Source organism: Ovis canadensis, chromosome 16 (genome assembly GCF_042477335.2).
Source record: "Ovis canadensis isolate MfBH-ARS-UI-01 breed Bighorn chromosome 16, ARS-UI_OviCan_v2, whole genome shotgun sequence".
Classification (NCBI taxonomy): Eukaryota; Metazoa; Chordata; class Mammalia; order Artiodactyla; family Bovidae; genus Ovis; species Ovis canadensis.
In genome coordinates, this window is record NC_091260.1 from 18,450,313 (window position 1) to 18,477,315 (window position 27,003).

Sequence of the window (27,003 nt, forward strand, 5' to 3'; positions counted from 1 at the left end):
CATCACGGGTCTGTGCTCCTTCTCCTCGACCAGGGGCTAGTGACCTCTGGGGGTCACCTCTGACTGCTGGGTCAGTGCATCTGTTGTGCAGGGGCTCTTAATGGCTGGGCAGCTCCAACGAGTCCCCTAAGCCCAGCTGGTCTGTGCAGCCATGGCCGTGGTTCCCGTTTCCTGAATGGCGCTTTCTTTAAATAGAGGCGAACTCTTCGGCAGCCACAGGCAGCTCCTGACTCAGCCAACCGTCTGACCACTCTCTCAGGTCACTTTGGGTCTGGAAATTCTAGGACAGGCAGCAGGGAGGTGGAATCATGCAGGCCTGGGCTCCAGGACTGCTTCCCCCACCCCAGCACCCCATTCTGTCTGTGTGACACTGAGCAAGTAACTTTATCACTCTGAGCCTCAGGCTGCACATCTGTGAGATGGGGAAACCAAACCTATCCTATCCAGTGGGACTGTTGTGAGGATGCATTCGATTTTCCTGGTAAAGTAGTATTCACTAAAGAGTTATATAAATATCATATATATATATATATACACATATATAATATTATGTAGAAGTATAAGATGTGATAGCTTCCCTGATGGCTCAGTGGTAAAGAATCTGCCTGTCAAGCAGGAGACATAGGTTCAATCCCTGAGTCTAAAAGATCCCCTGGAGTAGGAAATGGCAACCCATTTGGGTATTCTTGCTTGGGAAATCCCATGGACAGAGGAATCTGGCGGGCTACAGTCCATGGGGTCGCAAAAGAGTCAGACACGGTTTAGTGACAGATTGTAAGATGTGGTGCTTATATAATTACGGAGATGATGATGCCAGTGTCTGCATTTCAGTGAATTATTTTATGTAGACTGAGCGTCAGGGGGAAAGAAGCACCGTGCACGTGTGCTTGTGCATATGTGCTGTGTGTCTGTATATTTATATATAGACATATATGGTGTATATAAATAGACACTTCACATTATGTAAGAGAAAGTGACATCACAGGAAAAATACATCTCTGTTATTGAGCATGTTTGTATGCATGAGTGAGCAATGAAGCACTTGGAATGCCAGCTCAGTGCCACAATGCTGCCTAAACACAGGCCGATGTCTTGGTGTTGCTGATACCCAGACGGAGGGCTCCTGGATGTAGCCTCCCAGCTCTGAAGCACCCGCTCACCTGCACCTCCCCACGTTCTTGCTGCTGCTCCTGCCACACCAGGCTTTTCCTGTCACCCACACCTGGGGCAATCACCCTGTTACAGAACTTGTGGTTGGATGAATGAATGGATGGATAGTTGGATGAATAGATGGGTTGATGAGTGATCAGATGGATGAAAGGCCGGATGGATGGATGGATGGATGGATGGATGGATGGATGCTACTTGGATGGATGGTCAGATGGATAGATGGATGGATAAATGGATGGATGGATGAACAGGAGGATGGATGATGAATGGATGAATATCACAGATCTACCCTTGAGGAGCTTATAGTCCATTTGGAGTAATAAGATTTAGAGCCATAAAATGGTCAGTCATAACTCAAGGCACTTTGTGGTCCAGTGTCTTTGATGGAAGGATGTATTTCTGTGGGAGGAAGAAGAGGAAGGGCCTTGTGATTGGCAAATGGAAAGGAAGCCCATGATCATCTCCTTGAAGGACAGAAATTTTGTTTGTATGAAACAGGAGACATTCTCAAAAGACCCAAGGACAACCTCTTCCAGTGTCAAACACCCTTCTGTGTCTTGGCTGAAATTCAGGACTGCACCGTTTCAGTTCTTCAGGTCGTTATTAGCCATTCCTCCTGCTAGGCTCTGTGCCAGGGTCTGAGGACACAGACAAATCCGAAAGTCCTTGTCTGAGAGCCTCAGATCTGCAAACGTCACACAACTGTGCAGGTCACAGCAGAGAGGTGTCAGCGCAGAGAAGAAGGAAGACAATCTAACCACTGAGACAGAGTCAGGGTGGAGGTGGAGGTTAGGCTGATCCCTAAAGGACTGACAGGAGGCTGTCCTGGTAGAAGAAGAACCAAGGCAAAGCAGAACAGGTGAGAGCTGGTGGCTTCCCAGCCTGAGTGACCACTACTCATGGGAAGGTGAGAGATGAAGCTGGGAAGCTTGGTGGCCGCACCCAGTTGGCCAAGGCCTTAGACTTTATTCTGGAGGTGATGGAGAGCTCTTGTTGGCATTTAAGCAGGAGGGAGACCTGGTTGCATTTGAGGCATGGTAGGAGGGGAAGAGGTGGAGGCAGGGAAGCTGGTTCAGAGGCCACAGCAAATTTGAAAGTGGTGTAGGTCTAAATAGAAGCTCCAGATAGACAAGACATTTCATTTATTCATTTATTCTCTAAAAGTGGAGGGAAGGCAGGTAAAGACTGCTTATCCCACCGTCCAGGGCAACACATGAGGGTGGGAAGTTGATGATTGTTTTTCCTGCTCTAAGAAATTCAAGACATCTGACCCCACCCCTGCCCCACCTCCCGGGTGCAGAGTGCACTTACTTGGCAGTGCTGTCTGTCTTTGGATTCTGTTGCCTGCCAGATGCAGAAAGGAAGGGCAGGCCCCCTCTGAGCTACAGGGGACAGAACGCAGGGCTGGGCTTCTACAGGGAGGAGGTGAGGAGAGGCACCTAGTGGGCAGGCAAAGGGAAGAGGGTTGGGGGAAGGGAAGACTGGAAAAGTGAGGACTGTAACCCCTAGTAAGATCCAAACTGAAAGGCAGAGTGGGAAATCTAGAGAAAGGGCTGAACTATGACCTCAGGCAGAATTTTCTGTTTCCAAATGCATGTGAGGAGGAAGGTTTCATTTCCCACGAGTTTGGGAGAAATGACTCAAGAAAACAGAAGGTAATATGGTACAGGTGGATAAGAACATGTTTTATAGCTCTGTCTCCTAAAACATTTGTTTTTAAAGGAAACACTCTAGGGCCAGAACACTAAATGCCTAACCACAGGACAGGGCAGGTCACATACATGAGCGAAGCAGGCTACGTGTGCAAAACACAGGAGGTCAGGCATGAAGGTGCAGTGCAGGCAACAGCAGGCTATAGTTACCAGGAGACGATAGAGAAGGGTGGAGACTGCGGCAAACAGACCATGGAGCCAGCCAGAGGGAGCAGCACAGGTCAGCCCCGAAGACCTATTGTCTGAATAAATACAGGTCCAGGGAGGCCAGGGCTTCTCACTTTTTTTTTTTTTTTCTTTTTAATTCAGAAACTTGCATTTTTTCCCCTTTAAAAAATTTTTAAAATTTATTTATTTTTAATTGAAGGATAATTGCTTTATAGAATTGTGTTGGTTTCTGCCAAACATCGACATGAATCAGCCATAGGTATACGTATGTCCCCTCCCTCTGGAACCTCCCTCCCCATTCCACCCCTCTAGGTTGTTACAGATTGTTACAGGTTTGAGTTCCCTGAGTCATACAGCAAATCCCCATTGGCTATCTATTTTACATAAGGTAATGTGAGTTTCCGTGTTCCTCTCATATGAAACTTCCTGATTTACAAATTGTAGCAAGTAGGTCAGATGTTTTTCTAATCATTGTGCTGCCTAAATTGTAGAGGCCGGCAAACCCACCGCACCCTTGGGACACTTGTGCTCTAGGCCAAGCTTGCAGTCAACTGAAAACACACTTTATAGGTTCTGCCGCCTCCTCTAGTGTCCCTGGCTCTCCCAGAGGAGATCTGGAGAGAGGAGTGGCCTGGGGGTCAGGGTGTGGCATTTACTCCCCAATTCTCCATCTGATGAGATTGCTAGAGCAGGCCCTTCAACCTCTCCAGACCTCAGTTTACCAATCTATATAGTGGCAGGAAGGGCTCTAAGGGATCCGCCTGCCCAAATTCTCTTCTCTTTGTTCTCATCTTCCTTAAATCACCACCACTTTCCATTATGTAAGGCCCTACTATGTGCCAGGCATGGTGCTACCCAAGATCACACAGCTGTTAACGCTGCTAGAGCTGGTTTCCAGCCCCAAACTGTGTGACTCCAAATGCCATTGGCTTAAACACTCTACCATCTTCAGGAAAAGCAAATTATAATTCAGGTGATACTCGGGGGAAAAGGAAAGACGCTCAGTTGCTTTTCATTCTGCTACCCAACTTCTAGGTGACCCCAAGGATGGTTTTTGTAGCTCATGGGCCAGTACAGATTTTTGAGGATTCTGTCCGACTTTGGAAAAGGCTGGAGACTTTGCCTTCAGAGTCAAACTGAGACACTGGCTCTTCTTGAGTCTCTGCTCTGCTGGCTTTCAGACTGAGCTTGCATCATCAGCTCTTTTGGTGCTTTGGCCTTTGACTGGAGCTGCACCATTGGCTCCCGTGGGTCCCCAGAAAGCAACACCTGTCTTCAGTTCTCATAGGTGAGCGAGTTGTTCTGTAGATTATTATCCTTCTTGCTAGCTGGTTTGAGGATGACTAGAATTCTGGTTCTACTTCAGTTTCTATGGATGCATTTACCAGCACTGACCTCTTTTCATTAGAAAGCGGAAACTGGTGGGCTTCAGGACCTTTGCCCTTCCTCCCCAGGTCATGGGCTTCCCGGATGGCTCAGTGGGAGAGAATCAGCCTGCAGTGAAGGAGACTCAGGAGACACGGGTTCAGTCCCTGGGTCAGGATGGTTCCCCGGAGGAGGAAATGGCGACCCACTCCCAGGATTCTTGCCTGGAGAGTGCCATGGGCAGCGAGCCTGGTGGGCTACAGTCCATAGGGTCGCAAAGAGTTGGATGCGACTGAAGTGACTTCTGACACGGCATACACACCATGGATTATAGTAAAACCATTTTTAAAGAAATTCTCTGGTTTAGACCACTTCCAAAGTCTCCTACAACTTTAAAATTCCATTACGATATTAATTTATTTCTTCCATATTTATTTCTTTGGGACATCTAGATTTTTTTGTGGTCAGAGAAAAGAAAATATAAGTACAATGAGTCAGAAACAGAAGCGAGGAGAGCTATAGATTGTAGTTTTTTAAATGGCCATTTCAAAAATACACAGAAACTAAAGATTTAGACTTTCTTTTTCATTTAATAGGTTTTTAGCGACTAAAAGGGAGAAGGCACTGGCACCCCACTCCAGTACTCTTGCCTGGAGAATCCCATGGACAGAGGAGCCTGGCAGGCTGCAGTCCTTGGGGTCACGAAGAGTCAGACACAACTGAGCGACTTCACTTTCACTTTTCACTTTCCTGCATTGGAGAAGGAAATGGCAACCCACTCCAGTGTTCTTGCCGGGAGAATCCCAGGGACGGGGGAGCCTATTGGGCTGCCATCTGTGGGGTCGCACAGAGTCGGACACGACTGACGCCACTTAGCAGCAGCAGCAGGAGACTAGAGAATGTCACGGAAAGCCAGGGGAACGACCAACACCAAATGGGGGCGCGGGTAGGGGTGTCTCAGTTTGGCGGCTCAACCTGGGCTCCCGTAAGGTTTCAGGCCAGGCCTGGGCTCACTGGAGTCAGGGCATCAGTTTGTACATAGGGCAGAGGGAGCTGGGAGGAAAGCATTGACCTGCAGAGAAAGACAGTTGGAGTGTGTGGGCAGGTCAAGAGCATGGCCTCTGTTGGGGTCGGGGGAGACTCTTCAGGCAGCTCCTGCTTGTCCCAGGGCTCCAGTGTAGAGACCAAGACACAAACCGGAAGTTCTGTTTAATTAAAGAGATTGCCCCCATATTGCTTTCTTCCGTTATTTCAAATGTCACCACTTTCCACTCCATTGTTGAAATCAAAGCCTGGATGATCCTTGACCCCTTCGTTCCCCTCAAGCCCCATATTCAATCCTTTGCCAGATTCTGTGACCCTCCCTGAAAGGTCTCAAGAATCTGTTAAGCTCCTCTCCATCGGCCTGTGCCTCCGCAGCCTCCCTGCCAGTATTCATGGTCACCCCTTTCCAATCTACTCTTGATCCAGTGGCTGGAGAAGCTTTTATAAAATGCAAATCTGGCCTTGTCCCTCTTCTGCCCTAAAGCCCCCAGGGCACCATTCATAAAACCCAGGCTTCTCTCCACGACCTGCAGATCCCTTCATCATCCGGCCCTGACAAACCACACTCCAGCCACGGTGGCCTGGTGTCAGTTCTTCCCACGCTGTGGGTTCTTTCTGACTTTGGAGTCACAATGACCTGGATTTGAATCCCGGGAAACCACGGGTCAGTGACGATGCCTCTCTGCGCCCCACTCTGCTGGCTTCTGAAATGGGTATAATTGTGTAGCTTCTTTCAAGGTTTAAACAATACAACCAACAGGTGTGGAGCACTCTTTGGCTGGAAACTTACAGTCCCACTGGAAAGGGAGGAGAGAGAGATTTAGTCTAGTGATAATTTCACCTGCCTCTTCTACTTTAACAACAAAGTAAGTCAAGAGACATTCATAAACCTTGGCTTCTTTTTAACTGAGTTGTACAACTGTTTTCACTTTTTAAAGAAAACTACAACGTCTCCATCTCCTTGTTTTGAATGTGGTATTAATTCCTCCCTTGCTTTTCTTTATATTTTTATGATTTAGTTATGGTGGTTCAGAAGGTAAAGCGTCTGCCTACAATGCGGGAGACCTGGGTTCGATCCCTGGGTTGGGAAGATCCTCTGGAGAAGGAAAGGCTACCCACTCCAGTATTCTTGCCTGGAAAATCCCATGGATGGAGGAGCCTGGTAGGCTACAGTTCATGGGGCTGCAGAGTCAGACACGACTGAGCGACTTCACTTTCATTTTCACTTTTAAACAATGGATAGCTCGTTTTGGCTGTGTGGGGATTTTGGGTAAATGGAATCATACTGTATGTGTCTGTGACTTGCTTTTTTCACTCACATGAGGGTTTGGGAGCCCAGACCTAAGCCCCTGAGCCCAAGCCCCAAGCCCAAGCATCAGTTCCCCGGTTGGGAAGATCCTCTGGAGAAGGGATGGGCTACCCACTCCAGGATGCTGGGGCTTCCCTGGTGGCTCAGCTGGTTAAGGATCCATTTTCAATGCGGGAGACCTGGGTTCGATCCCTGGGCTGGGAAGATCCGCTGAAGGAGGGAACGGTTCCACACTCCAGCTCCCCCGTCTGGAGGGCTCCGTGGACGCGAGCCCAAGCGCGGTGGGTGCTCCGTCTTCACTGTTGTGCTGTGCTCCTTTGGAGGAATGCCACCTAGTTTCCTCGCATGTTCTACTTTCTGTGGGCACTTGGGCTGGTCCCGTCTTCAGGACCGTGAATAGCATTGCTGAGCGAATGAGTGTGCGTGTATCCTACAATGCACTTGCAGGCTTCCCTGGAAGGTCCATAGTGAGGAGTACAACTGTGGATCTTTGGGTATGTGTGAGTCCAGCTGAACTGGGTAATGCCAAACTGCTTCCAAAGGGATCATTTTGCGAGAATTCTCCCACCAGCGGTGGATGGGAGTGCCCATTGCTTCTCATCCATTGGTATCTCGTTGCGGCTTAGTTTGTCAGAATGACCAGGGCGTCGTGCAGCCCTGCAGTTCCTGCCTGAGCCCACCAGGACTGCAGCTGCACCTCTCCTCAGACCCTCCAATGTAGGGCCTGGGCTGATGGCAGTCTTGAAGAAGGTCAGAAACGCTGGAGCCTGCTTTTCTAGAGGAGGAGAACTCCTCATCCAGTCTGGTCAGGGGGAAATAAAACCACTGTATTCCTCTGCCCTAAACTTTCCAGAGGTGCCCAGCTCATGTGCATTAAAATTCCAAGTCCTTCCTGTGCCCATGTAGCACCATCTGCACTGACCTCCTTCTGTGTTTGACTCACCGAGCATGTTGATCAGGGCTTTGCCCTCATGGATCCTCTGTAGGAACACTCTTGCCAAGATCTCCACTTTGCTCTGTGCCCCCTCAGTCCCTTTCTGGGCCTGTGCCCAGGGACCTTCTGTCCATCACTCTGTTCCCTGCCCTGCTCTATTTTTCTTGCAAACATGACTGCGCAATGCTTTACACACAGGTGTTCGTCTGTTTGCTGTCTGCTTCTCCCCCAGGGTGTGAGCTCCAGGAGACAGGGATGCGTCTAATTTCCTGTTGTGTGCACAAGCCTAGGGCAATGCTCGCTTAGGAAGTATTTGCTGAATGAATCAGTGAATGAGTGAGTTGCTCAACGTACTTTAAATAAATAAAAATAAAATTCACTTTTCAAAAAAAAAAAAGAGCCCTCAGCTTTGGAGACTGGTTCAATAATGAGTTCTTTTCATTTATCAACATTCCTTACTAAATTATTATGAAGAAATGAACAGAGTAGACTTCTTTCATTACTGGGCATGAAAACACTCAATGATTGAATGAGCTACACATACACACGTATACAAAAAGTAGTCTCTGTATATTCATTTTATTCCACGCTTCTTGCCCAGCAGCCAATGTTAGTAGTCTTCATGCTCAAACATGTACAAAATGAGGCTTATAAAAATAAGTTGCTTCTTGCCAAACAGTGGGATCTTGTGATTGATATTATTCTGTATCTTATTTTTCTCATTTAACTATATCCTAGATGTCAACCCCGATTGTTGGCTGTACAGCTAATTTCTTTTTAAAATCGCATTAGTATTCCATTGTTTGAGTGACCTGTAATTTACTCAACCAGTTGATAGTCATGAAAATGTTTCCAGTCTTTGCCACTACAAACAGTACTACAATAAACATGTGCTACTTATAAGTCTTTTAAACTGGTGTTTGTGATGTTGGATAGATTCCCATGTAAAGGATTATGTGGTCAAAAGATATGAATACTTTGTATATTAATAGATATGATAAGGTTACTTTCCAAGGGGTCATTTGTTCTGCTCCTTTGCTTTCCCAGGTGACTTTCTTGGCTTCTGGCTTCCCTGGTCCTGGCCCCCCACGCCCCACCCCGCCGAAGGTCACCCAGAAGTTGGGTGCATCCTGAACATCTTCCCTGGAAAACTGGTTTCCAGGTGTGTAGTTGCTCCTGGCCAGCCAGCTTATTTGGGGAAAGCGATCCTAACCCCACTCCTCACTCCCCTGCAGGTGCCTCGACCACTTCCCCTTCAGCTGCTCAGCTAGGCCGGGTCTGGTCAGGTACAGCGGCTTCAGGAGCCAACCGCAGAGAAAGGGTGGGGCTGGAGGGTGAGGAGGAGAGAGAGGAGGGAAGTGGCTGTTGGAACAGAGGCGTGTTCTCACTCTGCTCTGGGTCCCCTTCCTTTTATTTTATCCACTTATTCTTGGTTGCTCTGGGTCTCTGTTGCTGTGCACAGGCTTCCTCTAGTTGCGGTGAGCAACTCTTGGCTGCGGTGCGTGGGCTTCTTGCTGCAGTGGCGTCTCCTGTTGTGGAGCATGTGCTCTAGGTCCACGGGCTTCAGCAGTTGCAGCCCCCGGGCTCAACAGTTGTGGCCCAAGGGTTTAGGTGCTCTGTGGCCTGCGGAATCTTCCTGTAGCAGGGATTGAACCTGTGTCCCTGCACTGGCAGGTGGATTCTTATCCACTGCACTACTGGGTAAGTCCTGGGTCCCCTTTCCATACTGACTATCCTATGGCTAACATCATCCTAATGATGATGATGATAATCATAGCAACAACATTAATAATAACAGTCAACATGTATAGTAGTGATTTGCAATGGGGGAGATTTTGTACCCCGCAGGGGACATTTGGCAGTGTATAGAGACTTTTTTTTGTTGTCACAACTTGGAAGAGAGGGTGCTATTGGCATCTAGTGAGTAAGGCCAGGGATGCCACTGTATATCCTACACTGTGCTGAACAGCCCCCAGCCACACATACACAACAAAGAATTATCTGCCCCAAATATCAGTAGTACCAAGGCCGAGAACACCTGGTTTACAGTGCACTCACTGTGTGATGAGAGCTGTACTGGGTGCTCAATCAGTGTGAGTCTCTCAGTCGTGTCCGACTATTTGTGACCCCATGGACTATAGCCTGCCAGGCTCCTCTGTCCATGGGATTCTCCAGGTGAGAATACTGGAGTGGGTTGTCATTCCCTTCTCCAGAGAATCTTCCAGACCCAGGGATCAAACTCAGGTCTCCTGCATTGCAAGCAGATTCTTTACCAGCTGAGCCACCAGCCTATATGCACCCTCTAATTTGGTTCTCACAGTGTTCTTTGAGCTAGGATTATCATTGAGCTCATTTCACAGATGAGGAAACTAAGGCTCAGAGAGCTAAAGTGACCTACTCAAGGCCCACAGCTTTGGGGTAACAGAAGAAGCATTTGACCTCTGGTTTGCTTGACTGCACCCCTCTAGATGGTCTCTGGTTCACCCTCTTTCCCCCTGTCCTGTGACTGAGTGCCAGTGGGTTAGATGGCTTCATGCTATTGCAGCAGATGGAGTGTCTAATACAAACCATGTGCTAAAGACTTGGGTGGGGTGACGGCCCGGTGTGATCTCGGTCCCTTCCATGTACTTCTGGGACAGTGGGGAGGTCTCCCTCCGAGTCCCTCAGCCCTGAGCTCCCTGTGGGGATGTGGGGTGCCTGCCTCCCTGTCCCTAGACACCTGGCCCAAGCCCCGCTCCAGGGCATGCTCTGTGCCCTGGGAGCGGGCAGCCGAGGGGATGCGTGGGCAGCAGATCCTGTTATGTCTGATGTGACATTCCCAGACCAAAGGTGGGCTATTCTGTGCTACAGCTGGGAGTGGGTATTTGCATCCTCTGCTTGCGTGTATGCGCGCGCGTGTGTGTTTCCCTGTATGTGTATTGATTTGTGTGTGTCATAGCGGGTCTGTGAATGTGCAAATAGGTGTGAGATTGTGCTGTGTGTCCTTGTATATAGGTGTTTTTCTTTGTGTACATGGTGTCTTTCTTTCTCTGTCTGCCTATGTTTGAATATCTGGGCAGATATGTCTGTGGATTTGCTTGCCTCTGACATGGTATCCATGTCTACGTGTATATGTAGGTGACTGGGCGTGATTATGTCTATGTGTGTATGAAATGAATCTGTGTATATGTGCACACATGAAGTTATGTTGATGTGTATTATGTGCACAGATATTTGTGGGGGGTGTGTGTGTCTGTACCTGTATCTCTGTGTTTGAGTAAACAGTGTGTCTTGCCTATAAACGTGTCCCAGTGACTGTATAGGTTGTATGTTTGTGGGTGCATGTCGATGGCGATGACTGTGCTCTGTGATTGCTGCGTGTGTGTGTGAGAGAGAGAGAAGAGACTGATATTACCAACACAGGGGAAGCTGCAAACACTGCTCTTCATCTGCTCCTTGCAGCCTCTGGGGTCTCAGCACCTTACCTCTCCTTAAGTCGGGACAGGTGACCACGGGAGGACAGTCCGGGGCCCTGGCTCTCCCTCCCTGCTTCCCCGCTGGCCCCCACGGAGTCAGACGTCAGGGGTGACGGCCTCCGCCTCGCCCCTGCCAGCCAGTCACGGGGTTGAACATTTCCCGAGGCCTCAAAGCTCTGGGGTCAGTGCACACAGGCAGCCTCTGGTTTGAATGCTTTCCCTTCTGTGGACTGAGGAGGGCAGGTGCTGGGGAAGGAGATAAACTAGGGTTGCAGTTTCCCTCCATGGAATAGGCTGGCTTAATCAAGGTTTGCTTCACCTCAAGAAATTTTACCTTGGCAATGCATTCACTGTGTGTGTTTAACTCTAGTGTTTTTGCCAAATCTGTACACTTCCTATAACTATATTTTGCATTTTAAGAAACTGATCTGCTTTTTAAAATGTAAATACTTATTTAAGCTTTATTCAAATCAATTATCTTCTGTAATCAAAGATTAGACATGCTACTTATATATTTATACATTTAAAAATTTTGTGTTAATATATATTGAAATAAAAGGCACACATCCCTATACTCCTTCGAACTATCCTGTTTGCCCCAGGTAGGGGTGAGAATGCTCTGGAAGTTCCCTCTTGTCAGCTTTAAAAGGAACAGTCTGTTAGAAGATCTGATCTCCATACACCTTGCTCAGAAAGACATCTTTTGCATAAACACAGGCAGAGCTGGTGTACCTGCCTTCGGTTACCGGGAGGGAGATTTCGGCTCTCCCCAGTGGAAAAGGCTTGGTTAGGGCGGGCCGCCTGGGGAGTGTGGGAAGGCAGTGCCGGAGGGCGGCTTCAAGGAGCTTCTGAGGCGCTCTCTGCCGTTGTCTTTCCTTGGTCAGGAACCTCCCCTGGGGAACCATCAGCTCCCGGTGTCGCTGCCTTGGTGGCCCTGGTGGATCACAGAACTCCTCCCTTTGCAGGTGAAGAGCATAGCAGGGGAGGGCAGCAGGGGGAGTGGGGACAGACGCCCAGACAGACGGCCCGGGCACCAGCTCTTCCAGCCTAATGAATTTCCTTCCCCGGCCCTCAGGCAGGTCAGAAAAAGACCAGTGACAGCGTCTGGGATGATTCCAGGGAGAGGCTGATAAATCGGGCCCAGGATGGATCTAGCTTCCCCGGAGATGGAGGGAGGCCACCCAGGTACGAGGACAGCTTGGGGGGCGGTGCCCGGGACCCTGCTGCAGCCAACCTTTGGGTGACACCGGAAGGAGTGCCCTTCTGACAGGAGTCGGTGGGCTCCGAGGCACCGACTGTGGGTGGGTGGGAAATGCACCGGTACCAGGAGGGCATCATTCCTCTTCAGGGAAGCCTCCTGGACCCCCAGGGGCTCCGTCCATATGTCCCGAAATGTCCCTGAACTTCCACCTTTAGTGCCCCCCACCGCCACACACCCACACGCACGCACGCACGCACACTCTTGGACGCACGCACGCACGCACGCACGCACGCACGCACGGAGGCAGGGATGGCAGTTCCCGGCATGCGGTAGGTGTTAAATATTCATTCGGTGTTAGCTGAGGGAAAGAAAGGAGGGGAAGTTAGAGGTAGCAGGGGTTGCAGCTCTCCAGGGGAGCAGACCCCTCCCATCCCCATACGGAGGAGGCGGGAAAGAAGTCTGGGCCACTCTGGGCACTCGGGACCCTGAGGGCGCCCCGGTGCTTGTGCGGGCCCCACCACTAGCCGGGGACAGACCTTAGCCTCCTGTTCATAACCTTCCTGAACCTCCAGGAAGGGTCCCCTCTAGGTTGTGTGAATCCAGTCCAGTAGGCTGTTTGTAAATGCTTTGAGAGGCGTGGGGTTTCTCCCACTTACCAAGTGTTAGCTGTGAAATTACACAGTCTCCATCTGTTGGGGGAGTGGATGAGAGAATACCTCCTTTAACTTCATTTTGCAGACGGGCGACCTCAGTGCCAGCTAAGGCAGTGAACTTGTCCTGGCTCAGACACGGGTTCAGTGAGCACAGTACTGGCACCGATAGTCCAGTTCTGGAGCCAGACTGCCAGGGGCCAGAGCCCAGCTTGTGACTTGGTGGCTGTGTGCCTGCAGGCACTTACCCTCTTTGAGCCTTGCTGTCTCATCTGTAAGGCGAGGGTGCAAAGGGTACCTTCCTCATGGTGTTGGTTGGAGGATGGAACAAGGTGCTAGGCATCTTGTGCCCTACGCTAGGGTTCAAGGTCTTCCTGGGGAAAGTCTGCATTGTCACAAAGAAACGGATTGTGGGCGCGTAGTGTGAATATGAGCGTATGAGTGTTCGATATTGTGGGCATTTGACAATGCTCCTGTGACTCTGACCCTGTGCACATGCGGGAGAGTATTTGTGTGTGTGCGTGCGTGGAAGTGAGAGCGTGACATTCAAGGGCACAAGGTACCCTGTGAAGTGCGATTTTGTGTCTATAAATGGGAGCGTGCTCTGAGAGGGTGAGTGGGCGTGTGGGCACGTGCACGTGTGTGTAGTGTGGCTGTGCGCCCCAGGCACGTGCACGCCCGGCCTTCTGGAGGGAAGGGAGCAGAAGAGGGTGGGACGTCTCCGGGGGTGAATTTCAGATGACAGCAGAAGGGCTCAGCCAGGAATTCTGGGGTTTGCCATTCCAGGCCCAGCTGGGCGAGGCTCAGGCCAGAGAAAGGATGAAGAGTAAAAGCTTTGAAGGGGATTGTGGGGTCAGAGTGAGGCTGGCGCCTGTGTGGGCAGTGTTTCCATGGAGAAATCCCCAGAGGCACTGAACAGAGCATGCACAAAAGACTGCCCCTCCCACACATACCCCACCAGCATCGCATGTCCTCAGGGACACAAGGCAGGCTGTCTCAACTCTCAGATGGATCTCTCTCTGTGAATGTGCTACCTCTCGGTTCTTGAGTTGAACATTGTGCACGCTCTGTTGCTGGAGAAGGTGTTGCCTATTCCTTCAGTTCCCATTCCAAAAGTCCCAGGAAAGGTCTCTGGGCTGGGCTGGAGCAATCAAAACCGCTTGAGGTAGGAGAGTGCCGTGATTGGCTCAGCTTGGACCGATCAACAGAGGTTGGGGAGCAGGGTCCTGTAAGACATGGCCTCTCCAGAGAGAGCTTCAGTGGCTGAAGTGGGGACAGAGTTATTCCCAGGAAAGGGGGTGGCACCATACAGGCAGGATCATAGTTATTGATTACGCTCAAGCCTCTGCCCAAATGCCTGAATTTCCTTCCGAGGTTTATTTGACTAAACCCCAATGGTGTTTCAGTCTCCGAAGGCTCCTATTGGAACCCCTGTTAAACTCATACTGAAGTTGAAATTGGCTGCCAAGGATTTGAAATCCTGTGGGAATAGGGTAAGAACAGATGCCTACGGGATGGCTTTGCAATTTGGCTCCAGGACCTGCCAATGCATGCATAAAACAGAAACAGCTTGGGGAAAACATGGGAGTCAAGTGAAGCTGGGATCAGATCTGCACTCAGCATTCCCAGGAGCTGGCTGCGTGGCTTTGGGCGAATTACTTCACCTCTCTGAACCCCCGTAAAACCAGGAAGTGAAAACTGAGGCTGTCACGAGTTCAGTTACGTCATTCACCGCTTATCAATCTTCACCAAACAGGTGCGGCTGGATGCTTTCTTTAATTCAGCCTGGTTGGTCCTTGTTCTCTGATGACCAGATTAGAAATGTGAGCTATGTAACCAGAGAATGGCATGTATGTAACCATTCTCTTGGTAAAGCAAGCACCGTACTTTGCTGATTTCCCCATTAGATTAGGGAGAGAAGGGAGAAGAGGAACAGGGATAGCTTTCGAATCAGGTAGAACCAGGCTTGAATCCCACAAATGCCACCAACCAGTTGTGTGACCCTGGGAAAGTCACTTTTCCTCTCTCATCTGATCTTTAAGCAATAGATAATTATCAAAAGCTGCATGTGAAGATTCGATGCAGTAACACACACAACTGCCCAGGATACAAAGCCACTGCCCTGTCACTGATTTTAAAAGATCGTCTTGCATACCTACCGTGCATTCAATTATCCGACAAGTATCTATGGAGTGCCTCCCATGTGCCAGGAATTCTACTAGGTACTCACAGACAGACTGTCTCTCCTCTTCACAGCCTAGCATGGGTGATGTGTCGACTACAGATACGTTCTTTGAGGACAAAGGGAATGGGGATGGTGAGTGATGGGGTGGGTGTGTGGAGCAGAGGATGCAGTGTGAGTTCACATACTGTCAGTTGTGTGGATTTCCAGGGGCACAGAGATGGAGAGACCCAGCTCCTCGCTTCTAGGAGCTGTCATTTCAGTGGGGAGACAGAGAGAGAGAAAGCAGACGGCGTGGTTGAAACTGGAATGGAAGCATGCAGAGGCAGATGGAGGCTCAGGCCTGGTTCTACCTGATTCGAAAGCTATCCCTCTTCCCCTTCTCCCTTCTCTCCCTAATCTAATGGGGAAATCAGCAAAGCATGGTGCTTGCTTTGCCAAGAGAATGGTTACATACATGCCATTCTCTGGTTACATAGTTCACTGCAGACCTACATGCTTGGTAAAGCCTGTCTCTGTCCCCTGTACCCCTTCTCTCCTGGGAAGAAACTAACCCTCCTCATAATCCACGTGGGATTCAGAAATCCACTTAGCAGCATCCTGGTCCTCTGAATGCTCCAGGACACTTCTTTGGATGCCCATTCGACTAAGGTTGCGACCTCTCTGCCCACTCCCTGTCCGCCTCCCATCCCTCCTTCTCCAGGTGCCCCTGAGCAGGGGGGCCTCAATGTTCAATGAGTTTAGAGTCAGATCTGGTTCTAATCTTGGCTCAGTGCCTACTGGCTCTGTGACCTTGGATGAGCCCTTCGCTTGGCTGAGCTTCACCTTCCTCATCTGGGAAATGGGGATGATAATGGCGCAGAGGGATGCAACATTTCGAAAGCGCCTCTCCCAGGGTTCAGCCAACGAGACGCCACTGTCCTGCCCTCCTCCTCCATCCCGTCTCCTCTTTGCCTTCGTCCTGAATTCTCTTCTGTCTGGGGAACAGGTCTGTGCTCCCCTTCAACATTCCTTGATGCAGCAAGGGCAGGAGGTGTTGTGGTTTCGAGTCAGGAACAAAGTGAAGTCTTGCCTTGGCCTTTCAGCTGTGTGACCTGGGGCACTCCCTTGCCCTCTCATCCCTTATCTTCCTCATCTGCCATTAGGAATAATGACCACCCCCCAGGCCTCGCCTCCTAGGCAGGTGGTGAGGGTCTGTGAATACAATGCAGAGAAAGAACCTGGAACATCTCACGTCTGATAAGCGGCAGCTGCTGTCTTTCATTCCTAGGCCTCAACATTTCCTCTGAAAATGAGTGACATTTACTCAGCACTCACTGTGTGAGTAAAAAGTCACCCAATTGCCTCTCTTAGTCAACACTGTGTGGTTGGTATTTTCATTATCTGCTTTCTGTTTGAAGTCACTGAACCAAGAGAGGTTAAGTAACTTGCCTAAACCCCCCGAAGTTGTAACTGCTGGCTCAACATTCACAGCCTAGCATCTGGCTCTGGATGGATCTGGTGGTCTAGCCGCTGTGGTCCTCTCTTGCCTCTCAGCTGCTGAATCATACTGATGGGTGTTGCAGGTGTAGACTGCTCAGCCCAGAGTCTCGGTCTCTGAGAAGGTGCATGAGGGCCCCAAGGAGGGGCTGAGTGCTTCCTTCTCCTGGTGCACCGTTTGAATTCTCTGTGGGGCGACCATTAATCCCACAGGCTAGATGGTCAACGAGGGGCCCCCTGCCCTCATAGACCTCAGAGTCTGGTGGCAGAAATCATAGGTTGGCTGAGCAGAGCTGAACAGGCCCTGAGTCCAGCACCCTGGATCTGAAGCTCAGCTCCAGCACTTAAGAGCTGTGTGCCTCTGGGCAGGTCTCTGCCTCAGTTTCCTCAGCTGCAAAATAGGGATAATAATCCTAGTACTATTCCCGAAGTCGGACACAACTTAGCGACTGAACACCACCACCCAAAGGTTGTTTGAGGAGTGAGTGTCTACCGGTAAAGCCTGTAGAGAAGCACTTGGCTCATGGGAATGCCCAACAATAGTTGCTCTTAGAGGAGGAAAAGGCCAGCGTGCAGGGCCAGCTGGGGCGTGGGCGCTCGGATCAGGCAGCTGCCTACAGGCCGTCCAAGAGGTTTATTAAACACCTATTTTGTGCTCTGTGCTTTGCAATTATAATCCCACTTGATCTTCATGGTAACTCAGTGGGGTGGTAACCACTACTCACCATTGGCAGACAAGGAGGCTTGGCTTAGAGAGGTCACAGCCAAGGGCACACAGTGGTGTGAGTGAGCTGCCCCTGTGTCTCCTGAGCAGGGGCCGTGCTCCTGGCAGGGCTTGCCTGGTGTGGTTGGCCAGGCCTCTTCCTTCCTCTGGCTGGCTTCGTGTCCCTGCTTCCCAGGGCTGGTGCTCCCAGGGATCCTTGCAGGCCTCTGTCTTCTCCTTGAGAAGCTTCCCAGGGCCCCAGCCCAGGGCTCACCAACTTGGCTTCCGTCTCCCACCCTTCCCAAATTCCATGGCCAATTCCAACTGGTCCCATCTAACATTGCTCTGAGAGTCAGCTCTAATTCTCCCTGCCCCTGCCAGCCCACCCCGGCCCGCCCCATCCATGCCTCATCCCATACTCAGCTTGGCTCTTATTTAAAGCCATCTCCCCTTCTCAAAATTTCAGTCTCCAATATCTGATAAGAAGAAAGAGCCTCAAAACCAATACAGTGTTGTAAAGTAAAAAAATAAAAAATAATATTATATTTAAAACATTAAAAAAAAGAGAATAGAACAAAATAAGGAATAACAGAGAAGTCAGAGAATTATCATAGACAAGGACTGTTATCAATTATCCTTGAATAAAATCAAACTATAGGATAAATTTAAAAAAAAGAAAGAGCCTCATCTGATGAAAACTTATTGCATTAGTTAGGGTTCCACAGAGAAGTAGGTTAGATAGATAGATATGTATCTATATATGTAGATTGGAAAGGACCCTAATGCAGGGGAAAATTGAAGGCAGGAGGAGAAGGGGACAATAGAGGATGAGATGGTTGGATGGCATCACTGACTCGATGGACATGAGTTTGAGTAAACTTTAGGAGTTGGTGATGGACAAGGAAGCCTGGTGTGCTGCAGTCTGTGGGGCTGCAAAAAGTCGGACATACTGAGCGACTGAACTGAACTGATAAATGTAGGTAGATGTCATAAAGAATTGGCTCATGAACTTATGGAGGCTGACAGGTCAAAAATCTGCAGTGTGGGCTGGCAGGTTGCAGACCCAGGAGAGCCAGTGGTGCAGATGAGGTCTGATGGCAGTTTTCTGGAGAATTCCCTCTTACTTGGAGGCCTGTCTTGTTATGGTCAGGCCTTTGATTGGATGAGGCCCACCCACAATATGGAGGGCAATTTCTTTTTACCCAAAGTTCACTGATTTAAATATTAATCTTATTTAAAAACACCCTCCAGGTTGACACATAAAGTTAACCGTTGCATATATTATCTGTCTCTTGAGAAACCTGTATGCAGGTCAGGAAGCAACAGTTAGAACTGGACATGGAAGAACAGACTGGTTCCCAATAGAAAAATGAGTACGTCAAGCCTGTATATTGTCACCCTGCTTATTTAACTTATATGCAGAGTATATCATGAGAAACTCTGGGCTGGAAGAAGCACAAGCTGGAATCAAGATTGCTGGGAGAAATATCAATAACCTCAGGTATGCTGATAAAACCACCCTTATGGCAGAAAGCAAAGAAGAACTAAAGAGCCTCTTGATGAAAGTGAAAGAGGAGAGTGAAAAAGCTGGCTTAAAGCTCAACAGTCAGAAAATGAAGATCATGGCATCCGGTCCCATCACTTCATGGGAAATAGAGGGGGAAACAGTGGCTGACTTTATTTTTGGGGGCTCCAAAATCACTGCAGATGGTGACTGCTGCCATGAAATTAAAAGACGCTTACTCCTTGGAAGGAAAGTTATGACCAACCTAGACAGCATATTAAAAAGCAGAGACATTACTTTGCCAAGAAAGGTCCGTCTAATCAAGGCTATGGTTTTTCCAGTGGTCATGTATGGATGTGAGAGTTGGACTATAAAGAAAGCTGAGCACCGAAGAATTGATGCTTTTGAACTATGGTGTTTGAGAAGACTCTTGAGAGTCCCTTGGCCTGCAAGGAGGTCCAAACAGTCCATCCTAAAGGAGATCAGTCCTGGGTGTTCATTGGAAGGACTGATGTTGAAGCTGAAACTTCAATACTTTGGCCACCTGATGCAAAGAGCTGACTCATTTAAAAAGACCCTGATGCTGGGAAAGATTGAGAGCAAGAGGAGAAGGGAATGACAGAGGATGAGATGGTTGGATGGCATCACCGACTCAGTGGACATGGGTTTGGGTGGACTCCAGCAGTTGGTGATAGACAGGGAGGCCTGGCGTGCTGCGGTTCATGGGGTCACAAAGAGTTGGACATGACTGAGTGACTAAACTGAACTGATATTATCTGCCCTAAGCTCTGCTTCATGCTAAGGAGAATTCCAAAGGGAAAAATGGGATTTCTGACATTCTAAAGCTCCAAGTTTAGTAAAAATATCATCCCAATTCTGTTATCAGTCTCAACCTGGGCTTGAAGCTCTTTGCCTGCTCCATCCCATCTACCATGCTTGGTGGTTTCTGAGGAGGAAAGTCAGCCTTCATGCTGGTCCCCACATAATTCTCTATCTCTCTGGCTCCTGGGCATTTTACTACCCTGAAAGGGACACTGTTGTTTTATCTTTCCAGCACTTCACCCTCTTTGGGTGAGCTACTCCCCTTGCTCCTACCTCATGATCTGGGAGTCCTGCCTAACCCCTGTGCAGCAGTGACCTGTGACCTAGGGTGGGCCAATCAGAGGCCTGCCCTGGGAATTTGGGAATGAAGTTTAATGGAAAGGGGCAGAGAGTCCTTCTCTGTGGTTAAAATGAGATGTGCAAGCTTGGAGCCCATTAGCACCCCTGGTTTCAGCCTCATAGAGTAGAACAAGGTTGATGCGGCTAGAGAAGCAACAGTGAAAGATGGAGAGAGAATGTCCTGGTGACGTTCCAGCAGTTGGTGCCATTTGTCCCCGAGACCCAGCCTCACCCCTGCCTTTCCCCTCTTTTGGCCACACAAGCCAATGCCATACTTCCCAGTCCCCCCAGCTCCATCTTATTCTAGCACAGTGGTTCTCAAATGCGGATGAGTTTGCCCCCTGCCCCGGGAACATCTCAGAGTGTCTAGAGATGTTTTTGGTTGTCACAATTTTAGGATTGTTAAAAAGGTCCGTCTAGTCAAGGCTATGGTTTTTCCAGTGGTCATGTACGTATGTGAGAGTTGGACCGTGAAGAAAGCTGAGCACTGAAGAATTGATGCTTTTGAACTGTGGTGTTGGAGAAGACTCTTGAGAGTCCCTTGGACTGCAAGGAGGTCCAGCCAGTCCATCCTAAAGGAGATCAGCCCTGGGTGTTCATTGGAAGGACTGATGCTAAAGCTGAAACTCCAATACTTTGGCCACCTCATGGGAAGAGTTGAGTCATTGGAAAAGACTCTGATGCTGAGATGGATTAGGGGCAGGAGGAGAAGGGGACGACAGAGGATGAGATGGCTGGATGGCATCACTGATTCGATGCACATGAGTCTGAGTGAACTCCGGGAGTTGGTGATGGACAAGGAGGCCTGGCGTGCTGCGATTCACGGGGTCACAAAGAATCGGGCACGACTGAGCGACTGAACTGAATGGCCTCTAGTGGAGAGAGACCAAGGAGGTTGTAAATATCTTATAATGCACAGGTTATTCACTACGACAAAAAACAATCCTGAGCACGATGTCGGCACGAGGAACCCTGTTGTAGCCCCTTGTCCAGATGATCCCTGCTACTCAAGCACTTCTCGTGGTCGCATTACTGGACCGAATTCCTGGCTCGGAAGTATATAATCTGGGTGACCGGAGACAAAGCCTGTCACATAGCCAAGGCTCCACGTCCGATATCAGAGTTGCAGCGTCCAGTATGCTGGCTACATGTGCTTGCTGTGGGCTTGAAATGTACTAGCCCAAAGGCAGATGCAGTGTAAGGGTAAAAAACACACCAGATTTCTAAGACCTGGTTAAAAAAAAAGGAATATAAAACATCTCATTAGCGATTTGTCTACTGACTATGTATTGAAATGGTATTTTGGATGTATTTATTGGATTCAATAGAATACAGGATTGAAATGAATTTCACCTGTTTCTTCTTACTCTGATTAATGTGGCTCCTAGAGACATTAAAGTTAATAATGTGGCTGACCATAAAATGTTTTCCAGGACCTTCTTGAGGTGGATGAGATGATAGGTACGGAGCCATTTTTGTGATGCCAGGTACCTCGTGCTGACAAACCTGGAAAACTGCACCTCAAAAATCTACTGGCGAGCTCTCTTCTGTGAAGTCCCCTCCAATCTGGGTTCCAGGTGCTTGCATCTCACTGATGGGAGCATCCCGTCTCCTTCTCACTCCAGCATCTAAGCTGCAGCCTGGCAGACAACTGTTAGTGGCTGTGATCTCAGCAAAGAGTAATCCCTGTTTTGGGGATCTCAGCACAGGTAAGTCTTAGACACGTTTCTTTGCCTCAGCCTGAATTTGGTTTGTTCCTGGGTCTTTTCACTGCATTCCGTGTTCACTGAAAATGTAGGAAACGTGACTGCCCCTCTTTTCCAGCTCCCAGCAGTTCCCTGGTGTGATTTTTCTGTTGGTGGCTCTCACTTCCCAAACATGTTTTCCGTGGCTCTGCCATTGTTATAGAAAATTCAGGGGCAAATTGGAAGTTGATGCTGCCTGGTTACCATGGCAATGCCAGCTGCTTCTGCCTTCGCACAAGGCAGAAGCAGCCACAGGGCTGACAAGATGTGATTTGAGCCTCCGAGAACAAAACACACGAGGCCCTTCCAGTCTCTTTTAATACCAACCTTCTTCCAGACCCTCAGCACCACCACCTGTTTTTCTGGGGATGGGGAGGGGGGTTGGTGCCATCCTACAGCTGATGTGCTGGTGCAGTAAATGAAACACGCCCCTCTGGGTGGAAGGGGAGGCCTGCATTGCCCTTGCCAGCCACCCCGAGGGGTGCCGACCTACTGTGTGCATCTCTACGTGTCGATGTTGGTGACATCAGCTCCTACTCCAGCTTTCAGGATGCTGACAGAGAGCCCTGCCCTGTTGGCCTGTCTCCTTAGCTTCTGTCGCGGGAAATTTCCCTTTTTGGAAAGAGAGCTGTTTCTCAGGGAATGTGACATCATCTTTTCTGATTCCTGGATGATGAAAGAAAATCATTTGTGTCTGAATAGATGGTGTTCCTATAAAAAGAGGAAAAGGCAAGAAGCCCAGGAATCTTTAGGGCTTTTGCATCCCTGGGTGAGTCCTGAGTAAGTGCTCAGTGAAGAGATGTTAAATGGCTGGTGGACCACTTTAGATGGTGTTTGATCTTTTCCACAACCCTGTGGATTAGAGACTTTCATTATCCCCATTTTATAGATGAGGAAACTGAGGCTTAGCAAGGCCAAACAAGGTGCCCAAGATCGACAGGCAGCAGAGCCAACTGAGATCTCTTTTCCCAGAGCCTGAGGTCTTACACGATTTTGGAGCACATAGGAACAAATGTGTGGTTTAACAATTGTCATCCCAGTTTACATCTGAGGACCCTGAGGCTCCCAGAGGTAAGATCAGATGTCCAAGGTCATTCAGCTAAATTGCAAAGCCAGGATTTGTGTTCCAGCTTTTGCTCAGCCTGCCAGGCCACTGGAATAAGCAGAAAGGCATCTGGGACACAGGCTGGTGCCTCTCGGCTGTGAGTGGGCATTTCGCAAGTGGAAAGCTCTCTCATGAGCCCCCAAACATGTCTAGAATGTATTGCGAAGAGTCCTGCTGGGTTGGGAGAGCCAGACTCCCGCCGGAGCTTGGGGCTCATGTGGTGATCTGAGCCCAGGGAGCAGCTGAGCCCTCGGCCCCCTCGGCAGGCCCTATGGTGAATCAGGAGCAGGTGAAGTGGCCGAGGGGGGCTGAGAATGCTTAGCGTGCTGTGGGGACTGCTTTTGAGCCCTAAAGGCATGGCATTTGCTTGGGGAGTCTCGTCATAGCTACTCAGCCCACACAGATGTAGCCAAGCCACTGACGACTGAAATCTCTTCTAAACATGCTCCCACGGTCCCAGGGAAAAGCATGGCTGTCTTCCTAAAGAACCACCAACCCTGAATGGACTGGAAGGACTGAGGCTGAAGCTGAAGCTCCAATACTTTGACCAGCTGATGCAAAGAGCCAACTCATTGGAAAAAACCCTGATGCTAGGAAAGACTGAGGTCAGGAGGAGAAGGGGACGACAGAGAATGAGATGATTGGATGGCATCACTGACTCCATGGACATGCCTTTGAGCAAGCTCCAGGAGATAATGAAGGACAGAGGAGCCTGGTGTGCTGCAGTTCATGGGGTCACACAAAGTCGGACACAACTGAGTGGCTGAACAACACCAAGACCTCCAAGGAGGAAGATGCACGCAGGAGTTTTCTGAGATCTGTCAGCTGGGCGGCGATCTTAGACACAGCCTAGTTCAGGGGCTGGTGAGAGATTTGCTTTCCTAGGGTTTTATACCCCGAAGAAAGAGAAGCAAAGTACAGGAGCCCCAGATTGTAACCAAACCACTCAGCCTTCTGATGTCACCCTGTGCTCTAACAGCCAGAAGGCTGCCTGGGGCTCCTGTCCGTGCCCATCAAGTAGCTCCCCAGCCGGCACCCCCCTCAGTCAGGCTCAGCTCCACGTTTTGCTTCTCTGCTGTTCGCCCCTGTTCTTCATGGTTTCTCAGCTCCAGAACGGACCCAGCTCTTCCTTTATTTCCTCCTTAGAAGTAAACAAGCTTTTGGGTTCACCCTAAGTTTGAATCCTCATTCCACCATTCTTAGGCATCTGAGCAATTTGCTTCACTTCTGGAAACCTGCATTTTCTTGTCTCACATGGAGTAAATTACACCTGCCTCTCTAGGTGGAGAAAGAGGAGGTAAAACCCCAGCTTAGCACCTGGCCCACGGCCAGTGTTCAGCACAATTCTTTCCCCCTTTCCTTCATCCTCTCCAGGGCCAGTGTGTGTGGGGTCTGGAGCCAGCTAGATGCTGAGCGGGTGGCCCACTGGAGCTGGGTGAATGAATGGGTGAGGTAATGAATGAATGAGTGAGCGAATGAGTCAGTGAGTGAGAATGAATGAATGGGCCAAATTCTCGGGCCCGAGTAGGAACAGGCCTCCATGCCTGGCACCATACCATTAGGCTGTGGTTTTCCTCAAGTCCATCTCACTAGCTAGACTCTATGAGGCCTCAGAGCCCCTCCATGGGCTCTGGAGGGTCTGATCCTTGGCTAATCCCCCAGCTTCAAGGACAAGACTAGGCACAGAGTAGATGCCCCCAAAATATACATGCCTGTGTCCAATGAATGGGTGGATGGGATCTGACTCCCATGGCAAATGCAATTATGAAGAACTTAAAAGCATAGCTTAGGAGTCAGGAGCTGACAACCTGGGTTCAAATCTTGAGTGAGATACTTTCTTGTCCTTTGAGACTCAGAGCACATTTCTCACCCTGTCTGAGCCCTTGTTTTCTTCAGTACAAAGCAAACAAAAACAGTAGGGACCCTAGCGGAATATGGTGAAGACAGAGTGAGCTTATGCTTGTGTAAGTGCTGACACGGGGTGAATTCTAATGGCACTCATAGCTGCAGCCTGTACCCTCTCGCAGTGTACTCTCAAGGTGCTTGTCAAATGCAGGAATGGACGTACATGCACTCTCACTCCCAGACCCTCCAGTTGAGACTTTGGAGGGAGTTGAGAGCCTCTCTGACATGCTCTCTTCTCTGTTTCTGCACATCACTATCACTGGGTTATAGTTACGTCGTGGATGAAATTAGCAGAGCAACGTGTCACAGAGAAGCACAGGGAACGCTTTCTCCTCTTTTCCTTGGTTGGGGTGGGGGCGCAAATTGACGATCACAGCCTAGTTGCCTACCATGTGAGTGCTGGGAAGATGAGGCTAAGGAGCAAAATCAAATCACCCCAGATAACCTTAGACTCGGCCAGCTGGGAGGGCCCATGAGGATCACTTGCACTTCTCGCCTTAGACAATGGGGAGACTGAGGCTCAGAATGGGACACAGACTTGCTAGTTCATGACAGAGCCGGCACTCGCTGCTGGGCCTCTTGGCTTCCAAGCCCTGCTGTTCTAAAGTCAGTCTTGGGCCCAGGAATGAAACCCTTAGAAAAATTTGAGACAACTTTGGGTTGCATTTAGAAACTAATTTGTATTTTTTAAATTTTTTGAAATTTCTTGCTAACTTTATTTTTTTTTTCTCAGTTCATATAATTTATTGCAGTTAGCACACAGTTTGAAAATTCACCAACACACCAATAGTACAAAACTAAACAGCATTATAAGTTATTCCCCCCTCAGGAAAATAAAACATACTATGATTGTCAAAGCTAGATGTCAGTCTAAGTTTTAGAACAAAGGAAGAATGTGAAACTAATAAAAGGAAAAAGCAATCACTCACAATGACCACAAAAAGAAAATCCAAAAGAAAGTCCGTTTTCTCACAGACATTGATTGTCTTCTCTAAATTAATAAAAATTATCTTAACATAAACTGTACTTTAAAAAAACTAGAAACTCTTCAAGTAACTAAAGATAATGCTCCAAGGCCATTTTCACAGCTTTTTTTGTTTGTTTGTTTGCTTTAAATGCCATTACAGCCAAATTAACACACATTTGACCAAATATTTCCAAAACAGTCCAGCAACACACAATGGAGTTTTCCATTCAGTATCTTAAGCACAAAAATGGGCTATGTTTACAGTAGTTAAGGCGATCAAATTTTAAACAAAAGCAATTAAGAAAAAAAAAAAGGGAAAAAACAGCAAACGTTTTCCATGCTACTCCCATAGACCTTATTTGTAAGTGCAAGACAGGAAAACAAACGCTGTGCAAAATGCTTTTGCCCTGTGTGCTGGTCATTAAAGCCACACGCTGGGCTGCAGCCTCTGCTGCCGATACACATAGTCTACGCTAACTTATTTTTTCATTTCGTGTCTGTTAATCCCGCAGCCCAAGCTTGTCCCTCTCCGCTTCCTCTCCCCGTTGGTAGCCATAAGTTTGCTTTACTTGTCTGTGAGTTTGTTTCTGTGTTGTATATGCATGCACTTGTATTGTGTTCTAGATTCCACATAAAAGTGACATCATATACTATTTGTCTTCCTCTGACTTATTTCACTAAGCTTAATATTCTGCAGGTCCATCCATTGGCTGCAAATGGAATCATTTCATTCTTTCGTATGACTAATAGTCCATTGTGTCTGTGCACCGCATCTTCTTTTCTGTGTATTTGTGACTGCGTCAGGTCCTAGTTACGGCTCTTCAGTGCCGTGGGTGGGCGTCTCTCTAGCAGTGGTGCACGGGCTCCAGAGCAGGTGGGCTCTGTAGTATGCAGCGTGCAGGCTCTCTAATGGGGGCATACGGGCTTAGTTGCCCCTCAGCGTGTGGGATCTTAGTTCCCCAGCCAGGGGTCAGACCATGTCCTGTGCGCTGAAAGTGGATTCTTGACCGCTGCGCCAGCAGGGAAGTCACGTCCCACGCCCTCTTTATCCGCTCATCTGTCAGTGGACATTTTGGCTGTTTCCACGTCTTGGCTGTTGTGAACAGTGCTGCTATGAACACTGGGGTGCGTGTATCTTTTCAGATTAGCATTTTTTTTTGATGTGTACCCAGAATTGCTGGATCATAAGGTCGTTTTATTTTTAACCTTTTGAGGAGCCTCCATATTGGTTTACATTGTGGCTG

At 48.9% G+C, this 27,003-nt stretch overlaps 1 long non-coding RNA gene across 1 annotated transcript; it reads left to right on the forward strand.

Moving 5' to 3' along the window:
• The first annotated feature begins 11,960 nt into the window (after window positions 1–11,960).
• Window positions 11,961–25,740, forward strand: LOC138421814 (uncharacterized). Its single transcript, XR_011249645.1, has 4 exons — window positions 11,961–12,122; window positions 12,233–12,342; window positions 21,471–21,746; window positions 23,348–25,740. It is a non-coding gene; the product is annotated as an uncharacterized lncRNA (long non-coding RNA).
• Window positions 25,741–27,003: the final 1,263 nt, after the last annotated feature.